Source organism: Dendropsophus ebraccatus, chromosome 6 (assembly GCF_027789765.1).
Source record: "Dendropsophus ebraccatus isolate aDenEbr1 chromosome 6, aDenEbr1.pat, whole genome shotgun sequence".
NCBI lineage: Eukaryota > Metazoa > Chordata > Amphibia > Anura > Hylidae > Dendropsophus > Dendropsophus ebraccatus.
This window is the reverse complement of record NC_091459.1, coordinates 140,288,839-140,316,436: the sequence shown is the minus strand read 5'-3', so window position 1 is coordinate 140,316,436 and position 27,598 is coordinate 140,288,839.

Below are 27,598 nucleotides of genomic sequence, written 5' to 3'. Positions count from 1 at the left end.
GTGACGCCAGTGGTTGTCCAGCACACAGGTGTGATATTGGTACCTACTTTGTGTTGTAGCTGGCTGTAATATCCAAACGGTCAGTAACCTGCCGGGTTTTTATCGGTCCCTTGGGCTCTTGTCACGGTAGTCCTAAATGGCAATTGACCTTCCCGGACTATTGGTACCGCTACCCACAGAAAGGGGAAGAATAACCCAAGGTGTGTGGCGGATGTGTATAGGTGCTGGTGCGGAGAAAAGGATGACTGAGTCCCAATGATATAAAAATAGAACAGCTTTACTGTACAGTCTTTTAGTAGTACAATACACTTTGGTAAAATAGATAAATCTTTATACAGACTTCAGTGCTGAACTCAGTTGTGCTTGAGGAGGTGCTTGAAGAAGTAGAAGAGAGGTAGTTGTAGCAGTGCCTGAAGAGTTCAGAGTAGAGGAGAAGAGTTTGTTGAGGGAGTCATAACCCAATGTAGCAATGTACTCTGTCGCAATAATAAGACTGGTAGAGTGAAAAGTTACTTGTATCCGTGTATAGAATGTGTCTGACCACCTTCTGCCCTACAGTGTTGAGTGACCCGTCCTGATATGGTGATACAAGCCCCAGTCGTGGTTATCTGGGTGAAGCTAAGCTCCCGGGGCTGTCCCAGTTACTTACCTGCACTGCGAGATAGGATACGTAGACCTTCCTTGGTAGCTTTTTCCTATCCAGGCTAGTTCTCCTTGTGTATCAGGATACTGCCATGCACCTTTTAGACTGTTTCACGTGTGGGTCAAGATATTCCTAGAGTCTTCTCCCTTTAAGTGCTTAGCACTGCATAGTAGATATAGTATAAGTAGTAAACAAACTGCTTGTCTCTATCTGCATCTGTACACACTGGTGTCTGGACTAGACTACACTGAACTCACTTCCTCTCACACAGAGCTAACTAACTCCTCCTAACGGGGTTGTGAGTGTGTGTGTAGAGCAGGAATAGGCAGAAGAGGAGAAAACACCTCCTATAGGTCAGCACTGAGCACATGGTACAACAGTAACATTAACCCATTCCTAACTTCAGCTGTGCATGATATAACTCATAAATAACACTGACACCTAGTGGTGAAACTACAAAATACTACGTTCATCACCCTTTAACCTGGAATGTGAATTTTGCAACAGGTGTCTAAGGCACTTAATAGTGGGACACCACATATTTCAGATTCTATATATCATATGTGCGGAACAGGTACAATTACTTTGTTTTTTGTTGGTTACGAACTTTGCAAAAAATTTGGTTCGGTATCAAACCAAATTTCTTGCAAAGTTCATAACAATTCGGTTAATGAAGTTCGTTTCACTCATCTCTACAGGTACGACATCCTACAAAACAATGTCAGACCGATATCTAAATGCGGATTTTTTTTTCAAGAGTTTACCTGTCCACGAAGCCATGCCCACCAACCAATATGCTCAGCTCCTTTAAAAAGTAAAGGAAACAGGTGGCACGCTAGTTTTTTTTGGCACCAATTGCACCAAATTTTTGATATATCCATTTTACGTCTGTTTGGAAGCGGACCTATTATACACAGTGCCGCCAGACTTTCCTCGGTGGAAATAGATTGATCTCCTCCATAATAATACAGTGTATGCAATTTCCTTCTGCAGCAAAAAAACCCTTCTATACCTGACAATTACCTGTAATAGATGGAAGATTGAGGCCATTCAGGTTTCATCCATCCTCATTTTGTTAATTATGCCGCAAAGCCGGAGAGATATGTCTGGAGGCGTCATAAAATAAATGCGGTGCACCAATTACATAGGTGTTTGCTCCTCCCCGGTATTACAAACACTGAAGAGCGATGGGAATCCGAGTACTGCGATGGGTGCGGGCGCTGCGAGCTCAGGACTACGGGGCTTAATGGTCATTGATTAGAAGGAGCCAAAGAGCCGGCAGCTCATGTACAGTCCAGTAGTTAAGATGAATTAACCCGAGGACTATTTCAGTTACTTGCCGACCTCAGCACCATCATAAATCCATTGGATGCATTGTAAGTTTTCTGGGTAGAAGTATGTGGCACCTGACCGTCACACCTATACCAGCTTGTTGGATGCCCAATTCCAAAACCATGGACAATAATACCTCATCTAGGGCAAGGATTAAATGTTATAACAGACACAGCTACTTAGAGGGGTACCCCGGAAAATTATTAGAATTTTTCTTATTTTTATAAATCAACTGTTGTCAGAAAGTTATACAGATTTGCAAATAACTCATCAGTAGAGTCTCATTCTAACTGGACTGAGCACTTCTTAAAGGGGAACTTTCAGCAGGTTAGACTAATCTAACCAGCTTATAGCTCCCTAGTGGGCCTGGGGCGCTGAGGATGAAGATATGTCTCTTACCTTCATCCTCTGCACCACTCCTGTGCTGTTAGTTGTGCCCGGTAATCCGTTGTGCTCGGTAAGCCGTTATTAGAACGGGTGGGCTGATCGAGGGCAAGGGGGCTGAGGTGGCGATTCAACATCACCTGATGCCAACCCCCAATGTTCCCTTATGCGGCTGTCACTTATAAATGTTCAGGCAGGGCATCAAAAGGCTCGTTGCCTGCCACCATCCCCATTGTCCTCTACTGCCAGATGTAGAGCTGCCGTTATCCTGCTGCCTTTCTTCATACCGTACGCTGTCCCTACTGTGCTTTACAAATGTGCTGTGGTGAGCTTCCCCTGGTGGCTGGAAGGTGGTATACCGTACACCGTCCCTGCTGTGCTGTATGAGTGTGCTGTGGTGAGCTTCACCTGGTGGCCCGAAGGTGGCATACCGTACACCGTCCCTGCTGTGCTGTACGAGTGTGCTGTGGTGAGCTTCCCCTGGTGGCTGGAAGGTGGCATACCGTACACTGTCCCTGCTGTGCTGTACAAGTGTGCTGTGGTGAGCTTCCCCTGGTGGCTGGAAGGTGGCATACCGTACACTGTCCCTGCTGTGCTGTACAAGTGTGCTCCCCTGAAAATAAGACCTAGCGCATCTTTGTGAGCCAAGATTAATATAATACACTGTCTTATTTTTGCAGAAACATGGTAGATGTTCCATGCCTACATATTGCACAACGGGGATATTTCTGATATCAGGGAGAGGCTGTAAAAACACAGGATTAAGCTTTGGTTTCCCAGATAATAAACATGTCTATCTGTGATTTTTGGCTACGCTGTCCAAAAAAAAGAACATGAGGTTAGCAACGCTGTACTGTGCGGTTCTCTGTTAGATATAATGGGACCTGTGTTGTCTTTGTCCACAGACCCTTATCTCAGACGGCTTGGAGATGGTCCAGAAGCTCTCTCTGTGAGATGAACATTGACGTTCCTCTTGTACGGCAGAGCTTTCTCTGTATTAGTGTCTCGTACTGTTGTTAGTTCTGTCTACAGAGGCCTCTAGATGTGGATGTTGTGGAACATTAAGGCCGCGTTCACACGTTCCGTGTAGTTGTCCGTGCACATGGACAATTTTATTGCCCATAGCTTTGTATCACATGTTTTTTTTAATATGTTATTTGATGGGTTGGGGAAGTTAGTTTTTTTTTTTTTTTAACTGTAAACTAGTACACTACACTTTTAACCAGTCCGTGAAAAACACGGACACGGAGGCAAACACGGACGGTTTTGCACAGATCCCAGATTTAACAAGCGGACCTGGAAGAACACTGAGCGTGTGAATGCATCCTTAGTGGATTCTTTGCTGGTTGGTCCGGTGCCCACGTTGGCAGGCTGGACTCCTGGGAAGATTCATCACCTGAAGGTAATGACTCCTACTGTAATCTAATTGAGTCCTAGATGTTCCGCGACTATTTATTTCCAGAATTTGGTATTTCATCTTCTTCCTTTTCATCTTTGTGCAGAATTTCCCTACATGGCGGTGTTCTTGTAATAACTTTGTGGTGGTCACTACTTCACTGTAAGACTATGAGCATGTAGTATGCTGCCGAGAGAATGGAAGTGTTACTCCAAGGAGTGGCTGGGACCTGGGAGTGAAGGCAAGAACCCTGGGGCACCCATCCAGAAAACACAGCTAAGTGATATTGGGGGTGGGGGTGGGGGTGATATTGTCTCCAGGGGCATCCCTGACCGTCAATGCCACGTGGTGCCATTGATGTAGTGTGGGTGCTGGTTCACCGGAAGAAGAAAAAACAAGGACAGAGAGCAGTGGAGTTTAAACATTCAACTTTATTTTTAGATAATGGATCATCCACTTATCAAAGCTTATCTGTGAATTAATGTTCACTCCCTGTTGTTAGGCTCAGTCTGTCTCTAGTAACAGAGACACTAAGATAGAACACAGTAAGGGGTGATAAGTCTTCCCTCGGTTGATGCAAGCGGAAGGGAGTTTGGGCTGTGAACCTGCAACCATGTCATGACATAGCAGAGAGCAGTAGGTGCTGTAATGTGATTGGCCAGACAAGGGGAAAGGAGAGCTAGATTTAAATACTGCAAGGAAACTTAGCAAAATGGCTGCACCAAGGAGGGGATTCTCGGGGGTTCACTTTGTTATCATTCTAAAGGGTTAATCTAACAAAACCATACATGCACCAGGTATTGTACGCTTTAACCCTTAGGGGACACAGCCAGTTTTCATTTTTGCGTTTTCGTTTTTCCCTCCTCGTGTATATAAGGCCATAGCGCCTGCATTTTTCCACCTAGAGACCCAAATGAGCCCTTATTTTTTGCGCAACTAATTGTACTTTGCTAAGGCAGATGTAATTTTTGCCTAAAATGTGCCGGGAAACCAGAAAAAAATTATATGTGTGGTGAAATTGAAAAAAAAAACGCATTTCTTTTATTTGGGGGAAATGTGTTTTTACGCCATTCGCCCTGGGGTAAAACTGACTTGTTATGCATGTTCCTCAAGTCGTTACGATTAAAACGATATGTAACATGTATAACTTATATTGTATCTGATGGCCTGTATAAAATTCAAACCGTTGTTAACCAATATACGTTCCTTAAAATCGCTCCATTCCCCGGCTTATAGCGCTTTTATCCTTTGGTCTATGGGTCTGTGTGAGGTGTCATTTTTTGCGCCATGATGTGATCTTTCTATCGGTACCTTGATTGCGCATATATGACTTTTTGATCGCTTTTTATTACAATTATTCTGGATTTGATGCGACCAAAAATGCGCAATTTTGCACTTTGGGATTTTTTTGTGCTGACGCCGTTTACCGTGTGAGATCAGGAATGTGATTAATTAATAGTTCGGGCGATTACGCACGCGGCGATAGCAAACATGTTTGTTTATTAATTTATTTATTTATTTTTATTTATAAAATGGGGAAAGGGGGGTGATTCAGACTTTTATTAGGGGAGGGGGTTTTGTGTTATTAAAAATACTTTTTTCTTTTACTTTAGACATATACTAGAAGCCCCCCTGGGGGGCTTCTAGTATATACACTCTGATCTCTCATAGAGATCCATGCAGTATAGTTATACTGCATGAATCCATGAGATCGGTGTTCTATTACTTTTGGCTGCTGCAGCCAAAAGCAATAGAATGCCGAGCCGGGATCAGCGCCATTACGGAGCAGACCCCGGCCCGGTATGGATGCAGGGATCGCCCCCCCGCAATCGCGCCGCAGGGGGGCGATCCCCCCACTAGACCACCAGGGATGTGTAACCGCAAGTATTTAGAAGCAGCTGTCAACTTTGACAGCTGCTTCTAAGTACTTAATTAGCGGGCACGGCGATCGGACCGTGCCCGCTAATAGCCGCGAGCCCGGGCTACTCGCGGCACCCGGGATCGCGGCAGTTCAGAGGGTGGTCGCCGCGCGACCCCCCTCTGAACTCCCATAGCGGCACGAGGACGTTAAATAACGTCCTGGTGCAGCTATGGGTTAAAGAGGTTGTTCACCCCCAATTTTTTCTTCTTTTAATTCAACTCAACTCAACCAGAAAGTGCCAGAAATTAAAAAATCCTTCCTGTACTTATCAGCCGCTGGACGTCCTGCAGAAAGTGGTGTATTCTTTCCAGACTGAAGAGCAGGAGAGGTTTTCAGGTTCAATGTTTTTATTAGGTTTTTTAAGAACAAATTACAAAAGAGAAAATCTATAAGCACTGACTTTAGTGCCAACAGTATAGTTAACGTTTAGAAACAACAGGAATAACATTCGGTATATTATATAGATATAAAATTGTGGTAACATACATTCAGCATGGTAGAACTGCATTAGGTGTAGCACCTCCTGAGCAAATTGGTGTAAAGTCTACTGGTTTGTCAGTAAAGATAATATACAAGGTGAAGAGAGAAAAATAATATAATATAATATAATGTACATTTTCTCAAAGCCCATATGTGAGTGGCTTATTGTGTGTGTGTACAGTATGATGATTACTTATCAGCTGCTGTATGCTCTGCAGGAAGTGGTGTATTCTTTTCAGTTTGACACAGTGCTCTCTGCTGCCATCTCTGTTTATGCCAGGAACTGTCCAGAGCAGTACAGGTTTTCTATGGGGATTGGCTCCCGCTCTGGACAGTTCCTGACATGGACAGAGGTGGCAACAGTGAGCACTGTGTCAGACTGGAATGAATACACCACTTCCTGCAAGATATACAGCAGCTGATAAGTACTGGAGGACTTTTTAACCCCTTAGAGACCCATGACGTATCTGATACGTCATGGTGCCGCTCGGGGTGTTCAGAGCGGGGTCCCACCGGGACCCCGCTCTGAACGGCGCTGATCCCGGCTGACATGGACAGCCGGGCAGTGCCTCTATTAGCCGGTACGGGTCCCGTTGCCGAGCCGGCTAATTAAGCCTCTAAGTGCAGCTGTCAAACCTGACAGCTGCACTTAGAGGCTTCAGACCTCACATCCCTGGTGTCTAGTGGGACAGATCCGTTCTTCTGCCCGCGCCGGGCCTCAGCGTCGGAATGACGCTGATCCCGGCTCGGCAGTAGATTGCTATGGCCTGCAGCAGGCCATAGTAATCTATGACCGATCTAATCGATCTTTGCTGTGTATATACACAGCATTGATCTCTATGAGAGATCAGTGCTATGTATATACAAGCCCCCCAGGGGGGCTTCTAGTCCATGTAAAAAAAAAAGTAAAAAAGTGTTTTTATTAATAAAAAATCCCCTCCCCTAATAAAAGTCCAAATCACCCCCCTTTTCCCATTTTATAAATATAAATTAATAAATAAATAAACATATTTAGTATCGCCGCGCGCGTAATCGCCCGAACTATTAATTAATCACATTCCTGATCTCGCACGGTAAACGGCGTCAGCGCAAAAAAATTCCAAAGTGCAAAATTGCGCATTTTTGGTCGCATCAAATCCAGAAAAAATGTAATAAAAAACTATCAAAAAGTCGTATATGCGCAATCAAGGTACCGATAGAAAGAACACACCATGGTGCAAAAACTGACACCTGACACAGCCCCATAGACCAAAGGATAAAAGCGCTATAAGCCTGGGAATGGAGCGATTTTAAGGAACGTATATTTGTTAACAATGGTTTGAATTTTTTACAGGCCATCAGATACAATATAAGTTATACATGTTATAGATAATAGTAATCGTAACGACTTGAGGAACATATATAACAAGTCAGTTTTACCATAGGGCGAACGGCGTAAATGCAAAACTCCCCGAAATCAAAACAAATTCATTTTTTTTTCAATTTGACAGCGCAAATGATTTTTTTCCGGTTTCGCAGCATATGTTATGGAAAAATAATGCCTGTCATTGCAAAGTACAATTGGTTTCACAAAAAATAAGCGCTCATATACGTCTCTAGGTGAAAAAATGCAAGCGCTATGGACTTTTAAACTTAAAATGGAATAAGCAAAAGCGCAAAAACGAAAATAGGCTTTGACCTTAAGGGGTTAAAAGAAGTAAATTAAAAATCCCTGGCAGTTGATCGGAAAGGAATGTTTTGTGAACTACCCCTTTAAGTGACAGAGAACCCCTTTAAGTACGGGGCAGGATACTTTTTTCCTCAGCTCTACTATCACATTGTAAATTTAACAGTCAGATTAGCAGAACCATCTGGGCCTGGATGTAAATCAGTAGAACTACAGGCTTCCAGCACTTGTTTAATTGTTTCCAGGAAGTGACAACCAATGGGGGGGGGGGGTTGGGTGCTCATGCACCACGTCCTCTCGGTAGGGAGCAGCCTCAGGGAATGCTGAGCCGTACAATAATGGAGCCATCATTTTCCCTGGGTCCTTTGTGCTTATCTTCAGCTCCTTCGGCCTCCACCGTACAGTTCACTACAATAAATACCGTAGAGCCAAACTTTTCTAACATAAATTTTGGGACTTCCAGTATTTATTCGGCTCCTGGGAGCCCACAGTATACGCCATGAGCTGAAGCATAGGTTTGGGATTATCAGCGGCATTCAGGCTCTGCCAGAGTGATAGGAGGGAGAACTGTGTTTAATGGATGAAATGAATAATTGAGCATTTAAAAAAAAAAAAAAAAATCAATCCACTCCCCGTAACATGTGAAGTGTTTAGATCCGTGCAGCCTATCAAGTGTATGTACACAGACAACGACATCAATTATTGAAAGCAGGTTTTGCTATCACAATGAAATACATAAGTTGTAAAAGCTTAGATCATGATACGCTTTACTGCCCAGGGCCGGACTGGCCATCTGGCATTATTGGCACATGCCAGATGGGCCGGTTCCCTTTGGTGGCCAGTCTTGTCTGATTCCTGGTGTTGTGCTATTTCCCTACATATCATCAGGGGCAGGCTGGCCCAGGGCTAGGGTGCCCCCTTGCAGAGCTTGGAGGAAGAGGAGATAGCAGTGGACTTTTATTTATGGAGGGGTGATATTTTATGACGGGCTAGAAGTGGGGTTCCCTCTGGGGGCCATTCTTGTCTGATTCCTGGTGTTCTATTTCCCTACATATCATCAGGGGCAGGCTGGCTCAGGGCTAGGGTGAGGGTGGTGGTGGTGATATTTTATGACAAGCTAGCTAGAAGGGGGGTCTGTAAAAATGACAGTGGAATAGAAATCTTCTACCGTTCCATGCATAGAGCTTCTATACAGACCTGTGCCTCCATGGTTACAGACTACAAACAAACCCTATGTAGTCTGATCCTGCAGCTGTATGTTACTTTTTTTATTCTTACTAACCTACTATAACTTTTTTTTTTTTGTAAGAATCAGGAGACAAATTAAAGGGGTAAAAAAAATAATAAAAAAAAGATTTTTAAATCAACTGGTGTCAGAAAGTTAGACAGATTTGTAAATTACTTTATTTAAAAATCTCTACTTTTCCAGTACTTATCATCTGCCATATGTCCTGCAGGAAGTGGTGTATTCTTTTCAGACTGATACAGCGCTCTCTGCTGCCGCCTCTGTCCATGTCAGGAACTGTCCAGAGCAGGAGAGTTTTTTTATGGGGATTTGCTAATGCTCTAGCTGGAAGATCCAGGAAGAGAAATGCATGGCACCAAAGACCCCATAGGGCAATTTAAGTGATGACATAGCAATGGCTGCCCAATCAGGGGGCATAGCTGACTGCCAAAAAAGTGAGAGAAACCATTGCTTGACATTATTATGGCACTCTGATGATTATAATCACACTTATGGGAATATATTGGCCCACAAATGTTATACTCGTATATATGTTTTCCTTGTGATAGACGTATGTAATTTAATCTAATGCAGACTAATTGTTAGATTTCATTTTGATAAGGTGGAGGCTTTATGGTTTGCTATATGGTTCCTTGTACTGTAGTTTGAAGACACCTATTTATAATGTAAAGATGTGTAGTAGTATTTTGGCTGCACATAACATATAAATGAAAGGCACACAGAAAATTAGTAAAAAAAAAAGTTGGGCGCAGAATAGAATTTATTGACCTACATCGCCACCTTGTGGTAACTATCGGTAAAGCACTAAATAAATTAGTATTTTTCCATTTCTGTTTTCACAATTTAATTCCAGGACAATAATAGAGATATCATACAGCTTAACAGCAAGTAATAGTAAAATAATTTACAATTCAGGGAAGAAACATTTGGTAGATAAGTAAAACTCTTGTTGGTTTCTGAATATGGTTCTTGTGCCCTCATCCATCCATCCAGCTGTTAGAGATATAAGCAGGAATTAGAAATTGTGGTCAACTTGCTGAAAGATCCTCCAGAAATACTGTAGACAAGAGAGGTGCTATCTCTGAAAGAAGGCGGACATGTTTTTGTAGCGCTGGATCCTTTTAATCGAGATCCAAATATAAAATGCAAATCACCATCACAGTAGAGTCAGAGGTCTGGTCACATATAAACTGTTCCTTTATTACAACCACTCAAAGTGCAATGTTTTAGCCAGCGGTGTAGCTACCATGGAGGCAGACCACGCAACTGCTAGGGGGTCCAGCGGCAGGGGAGCCCAGATGAGTCCATGGTGGCTATGACTCACAGGACCCACATCCGCCATCTGCTCCCTGCCCCGCCAGTCTCTCTTGTGGCTGGGGGCAGCATTGTACCTCCAGCCACAGAAGACCCCTTCCCTTTTATATAAAGATTTACTAATTTTTGTAGGTGTAATGTTTTCCTACATCTTTTGGTGTTGGTGATATTTTTATGCTGGTGCAAAGGTGTACTTTATTGAGAGGTGTGTAATCTGTAACAGATGTAATCTGTAACAGATGTACAGTCCTTGGAGTTGGTGCATGCATGTACAGTATGTGTGTATATGATGCATGCATGTACAGTATGTGTGTATATGGTGCATGCTTGTACAGTATGTGTGCATATGGTGCATGCATGTACAGTATGTGTGCATATGGTGCATGCATGTACAGTATGTGTGCATATGGTGCATGCATGTACAGTATGTGTGTATATGGTGCATGCTTGTACAGTATGTGTGTATATGGTGAATGCATGTACAGTATGTGTGCATATGGTGCATGTACAGTATGTGTGTATATGGTGCATACATGTACAGTATGTGTGCATATGGTGCATGCATGTACAGTATGTGTGCATATGGTGCATGCATGTACAGTATGTGTGCATATGGTGCATGCATGTACAGTATGTGTGTATATGGTGCATGCATGTACAGTATGTGTGTATATGGTGTATGCACAGCAGAGGTACTATTACATCATGTAAATTTAGGGGGTAGGGCACTCTTGATGTCTTTGCAATCGACTCACCATTGTATTAAAATGGTCCTGGGGTCCACAGCAGAGGTGTAAGGAGTTGAGCGGTGGGTTGTTTGCAAGTGTGGTGGCAGACAGGAGGGTGGAGGTCCTTGGAGTTGGTGTAAAATATTTGGCAAAGGGGATTCAGGAGGTTTTTTTACATGAACAGATCGTCGCTGGAGCGGGGAAGCCGGTGCCATGGATCTTTTTTGAACCACCACCCAATTCCTGCACACGGTACCGGTCTATTCCTGAGCACTGACCCAGCATGAAGCATTGGAGGCGTGCTGGCCGGCCCCCAGTGTGACAATCTCCCCTCCCCCTTGTGATGTGGCTCCATTGATTCTAATGAAGCTGCATTAAAGGGGAGGGGATCTCGTCACATTATGTTGAAAGATTGGGATGTCTGATGCATTTTGGGCTCTCCGCTGCGGATCCCTGCCCTGTAATGTCTATGGGCAGACATACTCACAGCGGGATTGACATCCCACTGCCCCGTTAACCCCCCGCTTGACGGAGCTTATACATTACCTGCTCCGCGATCCGGTTTGCTTTGGGGGTTCCCGGCTAGAGGTCCCGGTCAGCCAATCAGTGAGCTGCAACGGGACTTTATCCAGTTAATCACAGTGAGTTCATCAGTAGCTTGACCTCAGAATAACCCTCCCAGCATTACAAGGAAGCCACAATGTTGCAGATACAGTCTGCCAGACTTGTTTACATCAGCCATCTCAGAAAGGAAGGGGGGAGGAGGGGGAGACAGAGAGAAAAGCTCACACACAGATTTTTGTGTCTTCAGCAAAAAGCAGCAGCTGAGAACTGGGGGAAGGAGACTGAATAGATAATAACAAGTATTGAAGGAATTGTCAGTCACCATGGGCAGAAACATATAACAAGTTATGTTTGAGTGCAATACCCCTTTAATCTATGATTTTTATGTAGGTTTTGGCATAAAGAAGTTGTGAGCAATTGCTTATTTGTGCAACAATTTTCTATGTTTCTATGTTTTTTGGAAAAATCTACAGCTTTGCCCAAAATGTTGATTGCTTTGCACTAAAATATGCCGCGTTTGTACTGTCGTTTTCTGCTGGAAATATCGACCGATTCTTCCATTAAAAATACACAGGCCGGTTTAGGACAGAAGATGGCGCTTAAAGATTAAGGAAGGATCTGATGTGCGGAATAGACGGAACATCTTGCTGCAATCAGGGATAGAAGTGAAATAGAAGCAGGTGCTGATACAGCGCGGAGAAGACTTGGAACCCACTCCTGAGATCCTAAGCTGAAATGTTTTTAGAAATGTCTTAAAGTGACTGACCAGCGGAGGCCAGTGCCGACCCCTGGCAGAAATCCCGCAGTCCTTCAGGTCTTCCTTCCACTGTTCTTGTACCCTCTAGTAAGCAGCCGGGACAGAACTGGAATAAGGTTCAGATGCAGATGTTCTGGTAGTCGCAGTGTCACTAAAACCACCGCTCAGTGAATAACCGAGGTACAGAGCTTCTAGTCACACAAATGTACTATCCCGATCAGCAAATGGATTCATCCCAGCTGCAAATCTGTAATGTTGGATTGTATAATTGTTATCAGTCATGGTTCACTATAAAGGCGGCCTGGTATAGTAACCTTCTCCTATGTCCAATCAGAGGATTACATAGACACATAGAAGATTGTCGGCAGAAAAAGCCCCCCTGGTCCATCTAGTCGGCCCTCATAGTATTTCCCTTCTTATTATCTTAGGATAGATATATGTATATACCCGGCAGGTTTACATTCTGTTACTGTAGATTTGTTCCAAACATCTACTCTTTCAGTAGAGTAATATTTTCTCATGTGGCTTATGATCTTTCCCCCAGTAACTTCTCACTGTGTCCTCTTGTTCTTGCATTTGGTTTCTTCCCTCCTGATCGTTAGGGTCCTATTCCACGGGCCAAGCAGGGCGCGATTAACTATGTAAACGGGCACCAATCTGCTAGATCGGCGCTCGTTTACTGGGCCTATTCCACGACCCGACAAACGTTAGTGAGGGCTGCAGGGACATCGTTACCGATGTCCTTGCAGCCCTTGCAGCATCGGACGATTATTGCTTCGTGGAATAGGCCCCTTACTTTGCCCTTTAACATATATAAAGGTTTCCATCATGTCCCCCCTTCTCTTCTTTTCTCCAGACTATACAAGTCTTTCCAGAGCAATTCAGCAGAGTAATAAAGAGAACGATCAGCCGATGACAACGACCATCGTTTGATCGTGTCTTTTGGTCCCGACTTAATGGCATTATTTGCAAATATTTGCTGTTATTTTAGAACAACGGCTGTTGTATTGAAATAATGGCCGTTATTTACCGTTATATGGCGGCCATCCACTCAATTACAACATTATGTGAACAGATCCTCTCTGTGTTTTTAATCCACTCCTGGTTTTGGTTGCAATACTGACTGAAATATAGTGACTGAAATATACGCAGTGTGAACATAGCCTAAAGCTGCATGGCTACATGGGCATTGCTAACGATATACATATATATATATATATATATATATATATATATATATATATAGCCCTTGCTACCTTGCTACACTATAATCAAGCCGTCTAATAGGCTTAGTAAACAGGTGCTGATCTAGTAGATCAATGCTCATTTCCATTGGTGATTGGGACGTGTAATAGGGATACTGGCCTTGGAGGAGGGTGGCTTACAATCACTTAAAGTGATATAGGCTGAGTATACTGTCAGCCTGTCCAAGAAAAAGCTCCAGTGAGAAATCAGTAAGATCGGCACCTGTTTGCAGTGCCTTCGGCAACAACGGCCGTACTTTGTATGGTGTGGAACACAGCCTGTTCTGCTATGGGATCCTGGCCGGAGCGAATACACATAGTATATGCTCCGGCTGGGATCCCAATGCGGCGCCGCAAAGAACTGACATGTCAGTTTTCTGCGGCCGCAATTCACTGAATTACGGCCGCAGAAAAACCTGTCAGTTCACACAATGAAGCAAGCGGCTCCGACTGTTCTGATGCGGGCGTGCGCTGATGTAGCCCGCTGGAATGATCTTTGCAGAGACCGGTCGTTCCGTGACCCGGCCGGGTCACGGAACGGCCGGTCTCTTACATAGTTGTAACATGGCCTTATAGGCAACAGCATAACCTGTAAGCAGTCTGGCCCATGTGGCATCAGGCATCTCATATGGTAAAAACAAGTAAAAATATGTGACCTTGAACTGGACCTGCAAAGTCTCCGTCCAATGTGTCACGGCCGCGGCGGCGTCCCGCGTTCCGGGCCGCCGCCGCGACCGCTTCCTGCCCCATGCAGCAGCCGGTGTCCATAGTCGGGGACCCGGCGCTGCTATCACCTCGGCCCCGGGGGGCGCCTCACCTCTCCACGCTCCTGTCTCCCGCTGTGCCGGCCGGCGCGCGCGTCCCCGCCTCCTAGGGCGCGCGCGCGCCGGCTGTCTCAGATTTAAAGGGGCAGTGCGCTCCTAATTGGTAGTTGCACCTAATCACTCCCCTATAAATCCCAGCATGCCCTGTCCCCTGTGTTGGAGCCTCTACATGCTTCCCATAGCGTTTGGCCCAGCTCCCTGTTGTTCCTGTGTCCTGTCCGTTACCTGGTCCCTAGTCCCTGTTCCTGAGTCCTGTCCGTTACCTGGTCCCAAGTCCCTGTTCCTGGTTCCTGTTTCCCTGTCACTCCACCTGTTCCCGTGTCCAGCCTGTCACGTGCGCTCTCACCTGCAGACCATTGCCTGTGCCATCTCCTGCCACGCCTCGCCTGCCGACACCAGCAACCAAGCCAGGGGTAGCGACCTGGGGGTCGCCTGCCGCAGCAAGTCCATCCCGCCTTGCGGCGGGCTCTGGTGAAAACCAGCGGCCCCTTAGACTCCGCTCCCTGGTGAGGTTTGTGCCATCGCTGGTGCCGGTCCAGTGGATCCACTACTCCAGGCGTTACAGTAGGCTCCAACCATGGATCCCGGCGAGGTGCCTGATCTCCGTGATGTCGCCAGAGTGGTCACTCAGCAGGCGCAACAAATCCAGAAGCAGTCACAGCAGATCCAGCAACTCACTGCCGCCTTACAGCAGCAGACTACTGCCCAGCGCACACCACCTCCTGACGCTTCTTCTTCACTCCGACTGGCCCTCCCAAGCAAGTACTCTGGGGACTCTAAGTTGTGCAGAGGATTCTTGACTCAGTGCACCATGCACATTGAACTTTTGAGTAGTCAGTTTTCCACCGAGCGCTCTAAAGTGGCTTTCATCATCAGCCTATTAGAAGGTAGAGCCCTGGCCTGGGCCACGCCACTGTGGGACCGTGATGATCCCGTTGCTGCCAATCTCCGGGCCTTCCTATTCGAGTTTCGCTCCGTCTTTGAGGAACCTGCCCGTGCTTCTTCAGCCGAGACTGCTCTCCTCAACCTCTCTCAAGGCAGCTCCTCTGTTGGTGACTACGCCATCCAGTTCCGCACCCTGGCAGCCGAATTGGACTGGAACGAGGCCGCCCTATTGGCCACCTTCAAGAAGGGCCTGTCTAGTCGTGTGAGAGACGTGCTCGCTGCCCGAGACCTGCCTACCTCCCTGAACGAACTCATTCTACTGGCCACCCGAGTTGATACTCGTTTTTCGGAGAGGGAGGAGGAGGTTCGGCATGAACATTTACTAACCCGTTCCCGTCGCCATCCCCAGCTGGCGCCGGTTTTCCAGAATCCTGACCTTTCGATGTCCCAACCCTCTCCTGAGATTCCTATGCAGGTGGAACGGGCTCACCTGACGCCTGATGAAAGAATCCGGCGCCTGGAGCAGAATCTCTGTCTCTATTGCGGTGGTTCCGATCACTTCCGGCTGGGATGTTCCCTACGTCCCCAAACATCCGGAGAATGCTCGCACCTAGGTCCGGTGGGACAGGTGTCCCTAGGTGTGAATGCCACCATTCCAAGTCTGTCTATGCCAGTTTCCATCCGGACTCTCTCAGGACGAAATCATCAGACTACTGCCTTCCTCGATTCTGGGTCAGCAGGCAGTTTTATTGCGGCAACATTGGTCCAAAGATGGCGGCTACCCGTGACCCGACTAGCCAGGCCCCTGTCTATCTCCTCGGTCACAGGCGAAATTCTTACCGACCGTGTGTACTACCAGACCGCACCTTTAGTCCTCCAGGTGGGTCCTTTACATCAAGAAGAGATATCCTTCTACGTCCTGCCCCATTCTTCCCCCGCGGTCCTCCTGGGACTCCCGTGGCTGCAAGAACATGCCCCTCAACTGGACTGGAGAACCGGGGAGATTCTCAGTTGGGGTCAGGACTGTTCCAACCAGTGTCTCAGGTCACCTCAGACCAAGTGTACTATGTCGTTTCCTGTCCCAGCCAAGCCTCTACCCGACCTACCGGCAGAAGACCAAGACTCGGCGGATGCCTTCTCTGCCGAGGTGTACCCTCTCTCCGTACCCAAGACTAAGGTCGTGTCCTCTCACCACCGGGAGAACTTACAGAAGGTCCTCGTCCACAGACCCACAGTCCCTTGCCATGTTTTACCGCCTGATCGCCTAGCACCAGTCGTCACCTCCTCGCTTCAGAGAGTACCCCCCGGAAAGACTCATGTTCACCCTGCGCTTCGAAGAGGTATTTTGAAGTGGGGTCATTCCTCGTTGGAGGCCGGGCACCCTGGAGTCCGTAAGACCGGCCAACGGATCTCTCGCCACTACTGGTGGCCTAGTCTGTTTCAAGATGTCAAAGACTTTGTGGCTTCCTGTGCCATCTGCAGGCAAGAAAGAGGGGGAGGCCAAAGGGGGGGGGTACTGTCACGGCCGCGGCGGCGTCCCGCGTTCCGGGCCGCCGCCGCGACCGCTTCCTGCCCCATGCAGCAGCCGGTGTCCATAGTCGGGGACCCGGCGCTGCTATCACCTCGGCCCCGGGGGGCGCCTCACCTCTCCACGCTCCTGTCTCCCGCTGTGCCGGCCGGCGCGCGCGTCCCCGCCTCCTAGGGCGCGCGCGCGCCGGCTGTCTCAGATTTAAAGGGGCAGTGCGCTCCTAATTGGTAGTTGCACCTAATCACTCCCCTATAAATCCCAGCATGCCCTGTCCCCTGTGTTGGAGCCTCTACATGCTTCCCATAGCGTTTGGCCCAGCTCCCTGTTGTTCCTGTGTCCTGTCCGTTACCTGGTCCCTAGTCCCTGTTCCTGAGTCCTGTCCGTTACCTGGTCCCAAGTCCCTGTTCCTGGTTCCTGTTTCCCTGTCACTCCACCTGTTCCCGTGTCCAGCCTGTCACGTGCGCTCTCACCTGCAGACCATTGCCTGTGCCATCTCCTGCCACGCCTCGCCTGCCGACACCAGCAACCAAGCCAGGGGTAGCGACCTGGGGGTCGCCTGCCGCAGCAAGTCCATCCCGCCTTGCGGCGGGCTCTGGTGAAAACCAGCGGCCCCTTAGACTCCGCTCCCTGGTGAGGTTTGTGCCATCGCTGGTGCCGGTCCAGTGGATCCACTACTCCAGGCGTTACACAATGACAACAAACCAATTTCAGGGACAATCTATAGTTTCTAGCAGAAGCTTCTATTCTAACAATTACACAATGCTCTTTATGTAGGATTCAAAGCACTTATGTTGTGGGAATCATTACACTATTACCCAGGAGGAGACAACCCTTGTGGCCTCCATTCAGAAGGTTACAATTCACTTGTACATTTTGAATTCGGTCGCCCTCTCTAAGATAGATACCTCAAAATCAGCCGTCTATAGCAGTCTCTCAAAATGTCTCGATCAGTGTAAATTTTATCCAAATACACTTTGATTGTTAATGTTATATACATTGGGGTGTATATAGGCGCATACTGCAACATATTGCCACTCCTAGTTGGTCACATGTTAATGAGGTATAGAAGTTTGGTCACATGACCTTCTCTCGAGCAGCTTCTAACTGGTAGTGTTTTCTAAAGGGAAAAGTCTTCGGGGTTTTCATTTAATAGTCGACCTTTCCTGGGTCCTGGCCGTGGCAGCTGGTTCCCATATACTCTCAGGATGTACAATAGGACAGAGCAGAATGACCAGCAGGCGGCTGCAATAGAGAAAGGTGAGGCAAGTGACAAGAACAAAAATAGTAACTCAGCAGAAGATGAAAGGAACTTCAGATGATGGATTAGATGATGACGATTGGAGTGGTAAATTAAAGGGGTACTCCTGGCGGGATTGCTGTTTTCACTATGGACGGAAAGGGGGTGGATGAAAGGAATGATGTCCACTTACCTCTTGGGTTTCAGCACTGGGTCCCACATCGGCTGCTCCAGTCTCTGCTCCTTGACTGCTTCCTGGTCTATAGTGCAGCTTGTGATGTGAGGTTTCAAGCCCGCTCAGCCATTGAGTAGTAGAAGCAGGAATGGCTGAGTGGGGTTAAAACGTCACGCCAGGTCATAGACCAGGAAGGAAGGAGGAACCAAGAACAAACTGGGGGCAAGACGCTGCAGGGAATCCACAGGTAAACAGTCCAAAGTGCACTCTAAACAGTCCAAAGTGCACTCTAAACAGTCCAAGGTTGGCAGCCAACATAGCTGATTGAGAGCAATGAACCAATGGTAAGACTTCATACTAAAGTCTGCTCTGTATGGTGGCCTCTCAACTCTCCACTGACTGTCAAAGAAGAAAAGGTTTGGAGTAGACTTGATTGCGGTAAGAGCATGATCGAGTCCACCCGAACCCTGAAGCCTCGGCATTTGATTACTGGTAGCTGAAGAAGTTGGACGGAGCCCTAGGGAGTTTCGGGAAACATGGATACAGCCTATGGCCTATGGCTATACCCATGTTTTCCAGGCAGCCCTAGGTCCGGGTTTGAGCAGACTGAAGCATGCTCCTGTTGCGCTCATCTCTAACTGGGAGTGTTGGGTTTTCACCACCTGACACTTTCATTCTTGGAGGGATAAGCGAGCACTATTGCAGTCTGGTTGCGGCTTACCCCTTTTTCTCATAGCAAACACATGAACGATTGGCCGTACAGAATGTTTATGCGTATAGGGGGTTGGGTGAGACAGTTGTTGGCCAAAAAGCTGCTAAAAATGTATGGCCACCTTAAACAAAAGAAGACACAATAGCAGAAGGTGTCCTGCCCTTACTAGCATGGAGGTTCTGGCCTGTTATAATATCTACACATCTTCCATATAAATAGTCATGGGATTTCTTAATTTGTGCCGCAGCTAAAACCTCCTTTTCGATATGTGCACAGTTACTCTCTGTAGCACTATTTGTTCTTGAGAAGTGAGAAATTGGAATTTCTTGTTCTATCCTTACTGTGCGATATAAAACTTCTGCTATTCCATAAGGGGATGCACCACGGGTAAGACTAAGTGGCTTGTTTAGATCCAAATGCACCAAAGATACTACCGGATGACAAATAATTTCTTGGCTCGGTCGAAAGCCTTGTCGTAGATTTGCGTCCACTTCCAAACTGAGTTCCTGTCCAACAATCTGTGAAGACAATCAGCAACAGTTGCTTTGTCTTTTAAGAAGGAACGATAAAAGTTCAAGACCCTTACAAATGCTCGCAACTCTGAATTATTTCTTGGAACTGGCGCTCCACGAAGTGCTTTGACTTTTTCATCATTTGGATGAATTCCGAATGCGTCAACCCCGTATCCAAGGAATTCGGCACTAAACAATCCAAATACACAGTTTTTTTTTTCAAATTTAATCCATCATCTTTAAATTTTTGTACCGCTATCAGTAGTCGGTCAACTAATACCGGCACTGTCTCCGGCAATAAGGACACCATCAAAATAGAGAAGGACTCCGGGGAGCTCAGTGAGAAGGTCATCCTTCATGCCTGTCCAGGAACAATACAAACAGGTAGCCTTGAATATTCTCCTTGGTGTGTAATAAGTGTGCATCTGCATCTACATCATTGACACGCTGGAAGCCTTGTGCTTGGTCCAGTTCTGCAAAAATATTTCCTTTGGCTAAGGTTCTAAGTCAATGACTGACAACCGGAATATGATATAGAACTCCTTGTCTTGGCTTAGTTAATTGTGCATTTCTAATCTGAGGAGCAAATCCTGAATTCGTAATTTGGTTTTCACAAAGGAACAATAGCGGGGTGCACGTCACCGCATTAACTTATTCTACTAAAGGGTGAAATTCTGCCTAAATCTTTGTATGAAGCAAGTGGAATAGGTTGTAGCTTTAACTGTGTTGATGCTTCTTTTGGATCTAATATAAAATTACTGGAGGTTCTTTGAAATTTTCAAGAGAGTTTTCCAATCTAACAGCAAATACTTAAAGCGAATGCACCATCAGGTTCATGGCTGCTTTTTCCCCCCCCCCCTTAATTGATTTGCACTGAGGCGGGGATTCTGTTGGCTCGGTCCTTTTTTTAAATGCTGCCCGTTTTCCACGCTCTGCTCCAGTCTTTTCCCGATCACCTGCCCGTCCCGGAGCACTGGGCGCAGGCCCGCCGCTCACCAGTGTGACGAGACTCCCTCCTTTCTGTGACGTGGCACCATTAGAATGAATTAAGCCGCGTCACCAGGGGGAGGGGATATCGACACACTGGGGGGGGCGGCCGGCCTGCCCCAGTGCTCCGGGCCGGGCAGGTGATTGGTAAAAGACTGGCGCAGAGCGCAGGAAGTTTGAAGAAAAGGAGCATGCTAACAGCGCTGGTCAATTAAGGTAAATAAAAGCAGCAAGGCAGCTAGGTAAAAAAACTATTGATAGTCTATCCACTGAATAGAGATGAGCAAATCTCGAGCATTATCGAGTTGTCCGAACCCAAGCGTTGGATGCAGCCTCAAGGCTACCTGGTAAACATGGATATAGCCTATGGCCTATGGCTGTATCCCTGTTTTCCACGACCTCCTAGGGCTTCATCCAACTTCTGCAGCACTCAGTAATGAAATACTGCACGCTTGGGTTTGGACGACCCTGACCGTGCTCAAGATTCGCTCACCTCTACCGATTAATAGTTGAATGGCATGGTGCTGATCATCTTATATTCCTGCCAATCAGCTGTCGCTGACATCCTGCATCCCCACTGATCAATAGTTTTTTCTAGGAAAATCGCATGTTACAAAGTTTCCACTCTCACAAAGTATATTGCCGCTAACTAAGGCTGCATTCAGACAAGAAAAATACAGATCCATTTTTGTGTCTTCAGCGTGACCTGGAGCCCAACCTATCCAGAGGTCTAGAGACTACCAAATATTTACAATTTGGATCAATTGACCCATGGTTGGGTGGAGACCGGCAGTTTTACTTCACATGCCAAAATGAGTCTGTAATATCACCAGTCTAAAATTTTATTTAAAAAAAAACAACAAACAAACATACACCATGATGACCCCAAGTGATGATATAGAGCAATATGCTTCTACCTTTTCCACATCAAAATAAAAAATGCAGGACAGCAGGTAGTGGTGTAAACAATTTATACTTACCTGTCCCTGCCCCCAGCAGCTGCCACTCCAGCCCCTTGGCTGGGTCACAGGTACTGCCTGCTCAGCCAATCAGTGCTTGTGCAGGATACCATTGTGGCCACTGATTGGCTAGTTTCTTTAATGGCTGGATTTTTTTTTCACATTTTGCCTGGACAACCCTGGACAATAAGTTAATTATATAAACGTTTGAAAATTGCGGCAATAAGTCTTTAAAAAAAAAAAATACTAACTAAGAGCACTAATAATTAGAGATGAGCGAACCTGACGGATTTCTGGTTCGTACGTGTAAGTTCTTACGTAGTGTGAACGGTGCCGCCTTACATCGTATACTTTCCATTGTTTGCAAACTACGTAAGTCTCCGGCCGCTTATCCGGAGACGTACGTAGTGTGAACATAGCCCCCAGGGGTATTCCCATCAAAATTATTTTGCATTAATACATTGCCCACCTGTAGCTTTCCATCTTTCCAATATAAAGTTATTATGGATTCTGCGCAGTTTTGCTGTTATCTAGATGCTCTCACTCCCACAGAATGCAGAGAATCATCAGCTCTCAGTCCAACCCGACACGCTCCCTGCTCCTGGCCCCCACCCTCTGAGACGGCATCACATGTCCTCAGTCTCTTCAATGGGCTGGGTTAGGCTTCTAACCCAGCACACTGAAGGGAAGGGGGATAGAGAGACAGTGACAGCTGCTGCTGCTGATCACTATCTCCCACTCTGAAAGCAGCCCCCCCAGTGTATAACCCCATCCCCCCCCCCCCCCCGCCCCCAGGAACTCACCCGGCATCGGAGACGGCCGCCAGCGGCACGAACACCCCCCCCCAGATCTTATCGCACAGCTATCGTCAGTGACCAGCACACGCGCCCGCTCCCAACCCCCCCGGATTCCGCGGGACAGTACCGTTTTCGGGGTGCTGTCCCGCGGTCCCGGAACAGCACCCAGTGTCCCGCATTATATGTGGCCCCACCAAAAAAACAATAAACCAGTGACTCACCTGTCCGCCGGTCCCAGCAGCTCCTCTCCCTGCAGAGCGCGCACTCCCGTCATCCTCCGGGGCGGGCAGCGGGGTATACAGACACTGACTGTGCCGTAAGTGACCTGCAGCCTCTGTCATGAATTACTTCCGGCACAGTCGGTGTCTGTATACCCCGCTGCCCGTCCCGGAGGATGACGGGAGTGCGCGCTCTGCCAGGAGAGGAGCTGCTGGGACCGGCGGACAGGTGAGTTACTGGTTTATTGTTTTTCTGGTCAAGCCACACAAATTGGGGGATTGGCTACTATGTGGGGCGCTATATGGGGGATTGGCTACTATGTGGGCCACTATATTGGGGGCATTGGCTACTATGTGGGGCACTATATGGAGGGATTGGCTACTATGTGGGGCCCTATATGGGGGATTGGCTACTATATGGGGGGATTGGCTACTATGTGGGCACTATGTGGGGGATTGGATAATATGTGGGGCACTATATGGGGGCATTGGCTACTATGTGGGGCACTATATGGGGGATTGGCTACTATGTGGGGCACTATATGGGGGATTGGCTACTATGTGTGGCACTTTATGGGGGCATTGGCTACTATGTGTGGCACTATATGGGGGCATTGGCTACTATGTGTGGCACTATATGGGGGCATTGGATACTATGTGGGGCACTATATGGGGGCATAAGCTACTATGTGGGGCACTATATGAAGCAGTGGATACTATGTGGGGCGCTATATGGGGGATTGGCTACTATGTGGGGCACTATATGGGGGGATTGGATACTATGTGGGGCACTATACAGGGGGATTGGCTATTATGTGGGGCACTATATGGGGGATTGGATACTATGTGGGGCACTATACGGGGGGATTGGCTATTATGTGGGGCACTATATGGGGGATTGGATACTGTGTGGGGCACTATATGGGGGATTGGATACTATGTGTGGCACTATATAGGGGGATTGGATACTATGTGGGCACTATTGGGGGGATTGGATACTATGTGGGGCACTATAATGGGGGATTGGATACTATATAGGGCATTTTTGGGGGGATTGGATACTATATCGGGCACTATTCAGTCAGCAGCATGTGGTGACTGTAGGGGAGTTGCTATGGGGGCGTGGCTATGGAGGGTCGATATGGGGCGTGGCTATGGGGACCGTGGCGCACATGTCCCTCTTTGCTCTTTGCAAAAGTTGGGAGGTATGGGTGAGGGGATGATGGGGGTGACGGAGGAGGTGAGGGGATGATGGGGTGATAGAGGAGGTGAGGGGATGATGGGGGTGATAGAGGAGGGGATGATTGGGTGATAGAGGAGGTGAGGGGATGATGGGGGTGATAGAGGATGTGAGGGGAGGATGGGGGTGACAGAGGAGGGGATGATGGGGGTAACCGAGAAGGTGAGGGGATGATGGGGGTGACGGAGGAGGTAAGGGGATGATGGGGGTGATAGAGGAGGTGAGGGGATGATGGGGGTGATAGAGGAGGTGAGGGGATGATGGGGGTGATAGAGGAGGTGAGGGGATGATGGGGGTGACAGAGGAGGGGATGATGGGGTGACAGGAGGGGATGATGGGGTTATAGAGGAGGGGATGATGGGGTTATAGAGGAGGGGATGATGGGGGTGACAGAGGAGGGGATGATGGGGTGACAGGAGGGGATGATGGGGTTATAGAGGAGGGGATGATGGGGGTGACAGAGGAGGTGATGATGGGGGTGATAGAGGAGGGGATGATGGGGTTGACAGGGGAGGGGATGATAGGGTTATAGAGGAGGGGATGATGGGGGTGATAGAGGAGGGGATGATGGGGTTGACAGGGGAGGGGATGATGGGGTGACAGGAGGGGATGATGGGGGTGACAGAGGAGGTGATGATGGGGGTGATAGAGGAGGGGATGATGGGGTGACAGGAGGGGATGATGGGAGTGATAGAGGAGGTGAGGGGATGATGGGGGTGACGGAGGAGGTGAGGGGATGATGGGGGTGATAGAGGAGGTGAGGGGATGATGGGGGTGATAGAGGAGGTGAGGGGATGATGGGGGCAGAAGAGGTGACTGGATGATGGGGGTGATAGAGGAGGGGATGATGGGGTGACAGGAGGGGATGATGGGGTTATAGAGGAGGGGATGATGGGGGTGACAGAGGAGGGGATGATGGGGTGACAGGAGGGGATGATGGGGTTATAGAGGAGGGGATGATGGGGGTGACAGAGGAGGTGATGATGGGGGTGATAGAGGAGGGGATGATGGGGTTGACAGGGGAGGGGATGATGGGGGTGACAGACGAGGTGAGGGGATGATGGGGTGACAGGAGGGGATGATGGGGTTATAGAGGAGGGGATGATGGGGGTGACAGAGGAGGGGATGATGGGGTGACAGGAGGGGATGATGGGGTTATAGAGGAGGGGATGATGGGGGTGACAGAGGAGGTGATGATGGGGGTGATAGAGGAGGGGATGATGGGGGTGACAGACGAGGTGAGGGGATGATGGGGGTAATAGAGGAGGTGAGGGGAAGATGGGGGTGATAGAGGAGGTGAGGGGATGATGGGGTTGACAGGGGAGGGGATGATGGGGGTAATAGAGGAGGTGAGGGGAAAATGGGGGTGATAGAGGAGGTGAGGGGATGATGGGGTTGACAGGGGAGGGGATGATGGGGGTGACGGAGGAGGTGAGGGGATGATGGGGTGACAGAGGAGGTGATAGGGCCGGATTTAGCATCGGGGGTCTAATGGGGCAGAATAATCATATGCAGACCTGAGAGGGATTCGGGCAGCTTTCAGTGAACCGGGCCGCGAGGAGGCGTGGTGCGTGGGGATCTTCCGCTCCGGGCTGTAACAGGAGTGGAATGCGGACTGGGAGATGGAGCAGCCCCGGCGTCCACCGGCCGCCGCCGTCGCTGATTCCACCTGGTGGCCCTGGACACAGGGGCTGCCCCATCTCCCGGGCCTGCAGCTGCAGCCATGTCAACATGCAGTGTTGGGCTGTCAGGACTCAAGAACCCTGCTGCTGAGAGTTGTTGTTATATTGGAAGGCTGCTGCTGCAACACTGCAACTCCCAGCATACCTCATTGTGCACTATAACTCCCAGCATACCTCCTTGTGCACTACAACTCCCAGCATACCTCCTTGTGCATTACAACTCCCAGCATACCTCATTGTGCATTACAACTCCCAGCATACCTCCTTGTGCACTACAACTCCCAGCATACCTCCTTGTGCATTACAACTCCCAGCATACCTCATTGTGCACTACAACTCCCAGCATACCTCCTTGTGCACAACAACTATCATAGCCGCAGTCTGGGGGCCCTCCCCTCAGACTGCGCCTATGATTGTTGTGCACAAGTAGGTATATTTGTATTTTTTTTTGAGGTATTGAACTGGTATTGAGTATCGAAATAAAAAAGCTGGTATGGTGACATCACTAGCAGGGCCTAGGCCTGTAATGCCTCTCTGTGCTTGCTCCCCACCTCTCTGCATTTCAGTAACGGTCCAGGGCTGGATTGTGTCCTCCTTTACCGGAAGAATATTGCGCTTGCTCCACTGCTAGCGGGGTGGTTCAGCCACAACGGGGGCCCAGGCTGGGCACAAGTTACATTTAATCTGCTGCTGCTTCTTGCAGGACATACAGCAGCTGATAAGTACTGGACTTTTATACAGAAATAGGTTACAAAAAAGTTTAACTTAATTGACACCAGGTGATTTAAAAACTATTTTTTAAAGATGTGAAGCAAGGACTAAACATATTATAAATGCCATTTTTCCTATTGCCCTGGGGTCCTCAGGGTTTTCAGGGCTGCATACGCCTTGTAATGTATACTCAACCAGGGTGGATATACAGGACGCCAAGATCAAGGAAATCTGTCTGGTTCGTAGCAGGTAGAGAGCTGCATACACAAGCATGTGGACGGGTTGTACAACCGCTAGTCACAGCGCCGGCGTCAGCACCCGGCTTACCTGGGCAAGTGACGGGCCCTGTTAGCAGCTAGCAGAACGTGATGGCAGGTGTATTTTGGCAACAGCTTAACAGTCGCCTGTTAGGAAACAGTCACTTGTGGGACAGTTTCTTTAGTGCAGCGCTCTCTAACATGTGACTTTCCAGTTGCTGCAAAACTACAACCCCCATTGTGCACTGCTGGCAAGGTATAAGGGCCGTTATAGTTTGGCAACAGCTGAAAAGTCACTGACTGGGAAAGAAAGATTTAGGAAAACTGTTTATTTAATCCAGTGTTCTCCAACAAGTGACTCACTCTCCAGTTGCTGCAAAACGACAATTTCCATCACGCACTACTGGAAGGACATGATGGGAGTCGTATTTTGGCAACAGCTGAAGAGCCAGTGGTTAGGAAACAATGATTTAGGAGGACAGTGGCCCAATTTATCTAGGGGTGCAGTGACGGGGGGCATTGTCACAGTTCATAAGTGCAAAGTTATTTTTGCACCAAGAGAAGGGCTAACTACAGACTGAAGGACAAGGTGCAGCTCACCTACAGATGGGGGGCACAAAGAGGGTCCTGTTACTGTTTGGGAGCTCTATGCCACCATGTATTGGGCTGTAAAAATCTGCAACATATCCTCCATGTCTGAACTCACCCTACATCATTCTGAGAGGCCATAGAAGCCTATTTCACATCTGACATTGTATAGTGGGGGACATGGCTAAGGCTAGGTTCACAATGCGTTTTATCCTATACGTTTAACGTATACATTTTATGGAAAAAACGGATGCAACTACCGATGCAATTGTCTGCCATCCGGTTGGATCCGGTTGGAACCGGTTGGATCCGGTTGGAACCGGTTGGATCCGGTTTTTCCATTGACTTGTAAACAACAACAACAACAACTTGAAACAACAACCTGACAACGTGTCTGGGCATGCTCATGACATCACTACGACAAGCAGTGACATCACGTAAGTGACATAATTGGTGATGTCATCCAAGGGCCCTATAAGAGAAGGTGCAGAGCCCCAGAATCTCTGTTCTTAGGGACTCACTAGCGATCACACTTTTGGTATTACCTTGCTTTCTGCCTGTGTATACTGATAGTCATTTCTAGTGTTTTCGATTTTCGTCAATCCATGGAG